We start from the raw sequence: 6647 nt of genomic DNA on the forward strand, positions 1-6647 counted from the left end.
CACAACACCAACATTACTATATCTGACATTAAATACAAGAGAAAACATGAATAAATATAAAAGGATAATCGTGACAGATTAAAATAAGAGATATGTATTTAACTAATGCACTCAAAAGAACCACATACAATAGTGGCTCAGTGCTATCTCGCAAATGATGACACCTCCACAGGATCGACATTGTTATATCAGACATTAAATATAAGAGAAAACACGAATAAAAAATCAAAAAGGATAATCGTAATTAAAATAACACAAATGTAATGTTCTTATAACAAACTTAGAGCCGAAATAGAAATAAGGAAACCTTGAGCCCTTGTCACTAACTATAGTGAAAATCTTTTAATGTGTTTTCCAATTTCAAACCTCACTTTCTTAAACTTAAACTCCGTTGGTCTAGTGTAATATAAAAGAGAACAAATTTGAGATTTGACCATAAAAAAACATAGAGTACTTGTGAATTTTACAGAGCTATGTCCATAACAGAGTAGTAACTATTTTAAATAAATTGTTACAAAATTTGTGAATCACGTTACCAAAGTCCATTCAACTGCTCTGAAAATTGATTAATAAAATGGACCATATTTCTAAAAATAATTATTCAAGAAGGATATCTCATATTATTTCATCTGATGATCGCTAATAGTAGAAATGTGTCACTTAATCTTTAGCGTGTTAATCGTCAGACATGTTTTTCACATATAAGAAAACAGTAGGAAAAATCCTTAATGATCAAGAATTTTAGTCATCGAGACCTTTTGTGCTCATTATGGACATATTTGGTACTATGTTGTTGCATTGAAATTAAAAGACTCTTATAGATGTTGGAAGTTAATGTTGTACAGTAGGATTATTTTCTATGAGGACACTAACAGTTGAGTCATCCAAAGATCCACCCTCATGCACCACCTTTCTACAAGAGCATTTCTCCCTTCGCCTTCTCTTCGGCCTGTATTTGTCTTCCTCTTCTCTTTCATTCACAAAGGAAAGAAACGATCGAAGACGAGCAGAGTGAGATGAGCGTTCAAGGTTACTACTGTTGGAGTGTCTGCTAAAACGGTAAACCATTCGAATACCATAGCAAAGAAGAGCAACGAAGCATGCCATGCCACTAAGTAGGAACAGACCCCAAAAACTGTTTAGCTCAAGTCTGTCTATGCCTTGTTTTCCACCCTCTGAGCTGCAAGCACTTCTCGTTAGCCATTTGTCGTGAATTCTTTGGAGGTCACCATTTTCTGATAGTTTAAGGATCGCAGTTGACATATCAATTGATAAAGGAGATTCTCTGGGGAAGCCCTGTATGTTACATTCAAAACATGTTGTTATAGTTATTCAACCACCTATCTTAGTACTTTGAATGATGAATTTGGTATATGTGATGTTGATTTTTGTGATTTATATACTTACAAAGCCCCATCCCATCTTGGTGAACTCCTGACCGACGATACCGAATTCACATCTGGTGGCTAGGAAGAGTTCCATATATGCACGTTCATCTATTATTGCAGCAACACCACCGTTAGCTGGCCCATCCTTCAAGGCTTTTTCATATTCTGATGGGGAGTTCAGAGGAACAAGCCTTGATCTGTGTATGTTCAGCTCCTCTGTCAGATAATTCTCAGCAAATGAACCCCTCAGGAAACCTATGCGATCGTTGCTTATTACTAAGCTTTCAATTCCTTTAATCGGTGAAGAGAGTTGTTCCACAGTTAGTATGGAGGTGAGGCTTGCAATGTAGCTTGAGTTCAGTATCAAAACCACAAACAACCATATGATCAGCACAAAGCGACCAAGTGTGCTAACTGTTTTTTCTCCTGCATGCAACCATTTTTAGCTTCAACGCTTTGAGCTTTAGGATGATTATTTAGGTTTATTTATGTCTACTTTCTTCTTGAAATTTAGTTTCTGTTCACTACATGAGGAAAACATCAAGGATATAACTAGATAACAAAAAGTTACAATCACTTACTATGTGCAAAAAATAGGGTTGAGAAACTGAACCTGCAGAAATGAATGATGAAGATGTCAGCGATTGATAAAGTATGGTAGTGGTCAAGTGTAACAATCAAGACCACCATATTTTAAAATTGTCTTGCCACTTAATTACCAAATAATGGTGACAAATTGTCTTCTAGTTGGGCCTCTAAAGTCATCATTTATGCGACGCTCTAAAATCCACACAACAGCTCCCACCACTAAGAAAAACATTCCTGTCACAAACCACATCATTGGACTGAATGGTGTTAGGAAAGCCCAAGCACTGGATTTCAACTTCTTAATAGGTGCCACGACAACTAGCCCAGACTCAATATATGGCTGAGTAAAGTCCACTATCTTGGTTCTGTTAGTAGTAATGGTAATGTCTCCCACCACAGCATCGAAGGCCTGCACATACAAAAAACAATTTCCATGATGGAATTTAGAATAAACAAAACATCAGATAAAATGAAGACAGGTTATGAAAACTTGGCACTCACACCGACTGTGATCATGTGAAGAAGATCTGAATTTAATGGGTTGGTTTTGCCATCTCCAAATGAAACAAACTTGTAGGGAACGGGATAAGACAACAACCTGATAGCTGCAGTGAACACATCTATGCAATAACCACCAAACATCTCAGTTCCCTCAGTTCTTGACACAAACTCACGGTAACTAATTCTAAGAGGGACCCCAATTCTCAAGGGTTTTCCATTGCTGGAAAAAACCCATCCACGTGGGGTTTGAGTTGTTTGACCAGGCCAGATGACGCCATAGAGTCCATCACCAGAAATGGAATGATTAGGAGACTCCCCAGTGTGGAGGCCAGAAGTTTCAGACCAGAAACCAATCCTCCTAATCCCACTTCCTATCACATTAATGACTTCATATGATGAATGCACTAAGTTTCCATCTTCACCAAACATCATTTGGCCCGTTACACCACTTCTGTTCACCTCCAATATTTTTTTAAGCAGCTTCTCACCATCAACAAACACTCCCATGCTATCAAGCTCAAAACTCCCCCCTCTTAGCATGTTTCGACTTGAATCGTTTGAAAATGACAAAGTTCCCCCACTCCTGAAAAACGCATCCAGTGCAGAAGCTAGCACCCAAACAGTGTCGTAGGCGTAAAACCCAAAGCTGTTCAATGCCAAAGGACCCTCAACAGGATCCTTTTCCTTGCTCACTTTGTTCCATCTCGAACTAAATTTTCTTTTCATTTCTGAGTCAGGGGTATACATGCGCAAGGTGATAACACCTTGGATGTCATTCATGGCTGGAGATGTTGACAGGGATGGGTCTGAATCTATTACTGTAGAAAGCCAATCTGTGGCAATCCACACATAGCCACTTCCCATCATGCCAAGTGAACGAGCCACATTCAAGACATCTAGCCCAAAAGAAGGGTATATATGAAGGACTATTACCCTTGATTCCATTAAAGCTATCTTAACTAGTGCACCGTTTATATCTTCCCGAGTAATGTTACCAGGGTTAAGTGGTGCTTTGTGTGATATTTTACCACGTTTCTCTGCCAGCTTATCCCCTAAAACGGACACCCCATTTCTTCCATGATCATCGTCAATGTAAATGGCTATTACATCTCTCCATTGAAAGTGATCCACAATTTCTGCCACAGCAGTCATCTGATACAGATCACTCTGTGTTGTCCGAACAAAATATGGAAACTGCAGTGAAGTCAGCGTAGGGTCTGTTGCTGCAAATGAAAGTAGAGGCACCTGCATCTCATTTGCTATATGTGAAATCACATGTGCCATTACTGAGTACTGGGGACCAATTATGGCAGCAGTTTCACGCTCCATCAGCAGAAAGGCTGTAATAGAAAATCAAGGCAGTGACTAAGAAATATGCATCTAAAAGGGGAAAAAAAACGTACAAAAAATGAAATGGAAAACTGGGTTGTGTTGGAAAAGATGTACAATCAATGATTCCTAAGAATCCAGCGGATAATTTGGTGTCTAGCATTGAAATCTTGAGCTTAGTTCCGTTGAGAATGGTTGGATTAGAATTTATATCATCCACTGCAGATTGTATGGCAATTTTAGCTACTCTGCCAATTGTAGAGTTGAAAGATAAGATTGCCCCAATGTTAACAGCACGTGGTCTTGTAGAAACAGAGCTGATTCCTTTTGAGGGAAGACCACTGTAGAGGACGACAAGGAAAAGCAGCAAAACTTTGCTCATTGTATTTTTCCTGCAAAAAAATAATACAAGGGAAAATAAGACAAATATTATTGAGACATGAAATATATATAATAAAAGAAATTATACAATAACATCGGTAATTTGTAAACAATAGAGACATGAAATATATATAGTTGTAGTTTATGTCTGACATGTCTTGGAATGTTGTAGATCATGTTCTCAGCTGAGGCATGGCGTGAATCCTTTTATAGTTGTAGGCCATGAATAATAAGTTTGGTGCTACCAAAATCCCCGTTTTTCTCATCATTTGTAATATTCCTAATTTTAATTTTGTCATTAGGGTAACGAAAAATACCAAATAATTGAACGTATGGATGAAGTTATTATATGTAGCACAGTTCAGCAGTTTTTATCTTAGTATCTTAACTTTAGTTAGTTAGCTCTTTTTTAGTTAACTCTTGTAAATGCTTTCGGTTAGTTTTCATTTTCTTGCGATATGACTCATCCTTTCTCATGGAATGAATAAGATGACATCATTACTTACATATTTTGATAACTTCTTTTTCAAGGAGATAATATTTTCTAAATAGTTTTAGAATGTAAGAAAATAAAAAAAAAAGAAAATCACTTAAAAAAATATGACCTCAATATATTATATTATAAAAAAAAGTTATTAAAATTTTATTATTCAAAAATAATTTCCTTTGAGGAATATGTGATAAATACTTCAACTAAAGAGCTCTTAGCTAAATGTAGTAATAAAAATATCATTTGAAATTATTGAAAATTAGTTTGTAATTAAACATTAAGTTTGATTTCATAATTTTTTTATATGCTTATAAGTGTTTGAGTTAATTAAAAGATGTACTTCTAATTACTTAAAGATTAAGTCGTTTTTCAAAATCCTAAATTCCCATTATCTTAGATAATTTGCAAAATTCAATAGAATTGTTTTAAAAAATTAATAATCTCAAATGAAAACTAATAAAATATGTCTAATTTTTCAATTTTGACAAAACTTAATTTGTTTTTATCTATAATTACAAATAATTTTCAATTTTTCAAGTGTGAATATTTGTTCATAGATAATTAATAAACAAGTGTAACAATAATAAAGCATCATGATAATTAAAACAACTAAATATCAACAAAAAATATTCAAATCATATAATTCAACAACACCACCTCAATCTTCTAACCATGCATTATTATAATTTTTTATATTACATAAGACTTTTTTTGTAAATTTGTAAAAATAGTTTGCCAAAACAAAAAAACTTTTTTTGCCAATTTTTCTAAAAATTTTAATTAACAGGTAATTTTCTTGTGGATAATTATTTCCTACAAAATTGTAAAATTTGTAGGTATTTCTTACAAAATTCTTTGCGAAAAGTATTTTATACAAAATATTTTACATAAAATTAGTAATAATTTCTTGCAAAAAAATTATTTTTTTTATAACAGAAATTGTAAGTATTTTTTACCAATTTTTTTTAAGACAAAATTGATAATAAATGTGAATTTTTTTAGTAGTGATAAAATATTATTTAACAAATATATAAAATGTATGATGTGAAAGATAAAACCCAATATTGATGAAAGAGTTGGTTGCAAGGCAAAAATTAAATCTTCTTCATGATTATGGTTTTTCTTGCTTTAATCTTCCTTCCAAGATATTTTCACACTATCCATAATTAGCTTGTGAATTCTCGTGGCTTGGTTTTGTATCATTTTGTTGATTCCATGTTTAATGTTTGTCCTTCATATTTTTAGTGCAATATAAACTAATAAAATAATGGAATTATGCACGTAAATAAACTAGATTGAACATGCACAAACAATCTAAACAAAGTACTCACTTAACTTTTTCAAAAACTTGTGTATATCTTTGTCTTTCCTTCAATATATATTATTATTTTTGATGATAACTACCCTTAGGACAACGAAAAAAATATATCTGTCATGACACTGATAGAATAGCATGTTTGTTGTTTCATGTATTACTAGAATTTTTTATATTATATATATTTTTTATTAATTTGTTATAATTATTTCTTACAAAATTATAAAATTTATTAATATCTTTTAAAAATAATTTTATAAAAAGATTTTATACAAAATATTTTTTGCAAAAAAATTGATAATAATTTTTTAAAAATTATTTTTGATAATAAAATTTGTAAATTTGTGGAAAAAAAATTAAAAATAAAATTGATAAGAAATATATGGATTTTTATTAGTGATGGTTCATTCACTTGTTAGTATAAAAAACAAAATGTACTCAGTATGATAATGATGAAATAACATTATTGATTTATGTTTCCCTCATTTGATTTTTTTCTCGATTGGGTGAATTCGGCAGAGTATTCATGAAATATGAAAAGATTTGAAACACGATACTTTCAAGGAATTAAATCTATAATTTGAAGCTTATTTGATAAAAAATAAGTGATATCCTGATTTATTTAAAACTGCATGTTATTTGGAACAAACTTGTA

General features: G+C 32.6%; 1 pseudogene across 1 annotated transcript; it reads right to left on the reverse strand.

The window, feature by feature from the left end:
• Positions 1–650: 650 nt before the first annotated feature.
• LOC114176224 (glutamate receptor 3.6-like) lies at positions 651–4335 on the reverse strand (annotated as a pseudogene). The gene is made up of 6 exons (XR_014993532.1): positions 3924–4335; positions 2478–3817; positions 2108–2385; positions 1970–2001; positions 1408–1814; positions 651–1296 (listed from the first exon to the last, which is right to left on the reverse strand). The product of XR_014993532.1 is annotated as a glutamate receptor 3.6-like (transcript).
• Positions 4336–6647: the final 2312 nt, after the last annotated feature.

Source organism: Vigna unguiculata, chromosome 3 (genome assembly GCF_037176805.1).
Source record: "Vigna unguiculata cultivar grain cowpea cultivar isolate G323 ecotype 2 chromosome 3, ASM3717680v1, whole genome shotgun sequence".
NCBI lineage: Eukaryota > Viridiplantae > Streptophyta > Magnoliopsida > Fabales > Fabaceae > Vigna > Vigna unguiculata.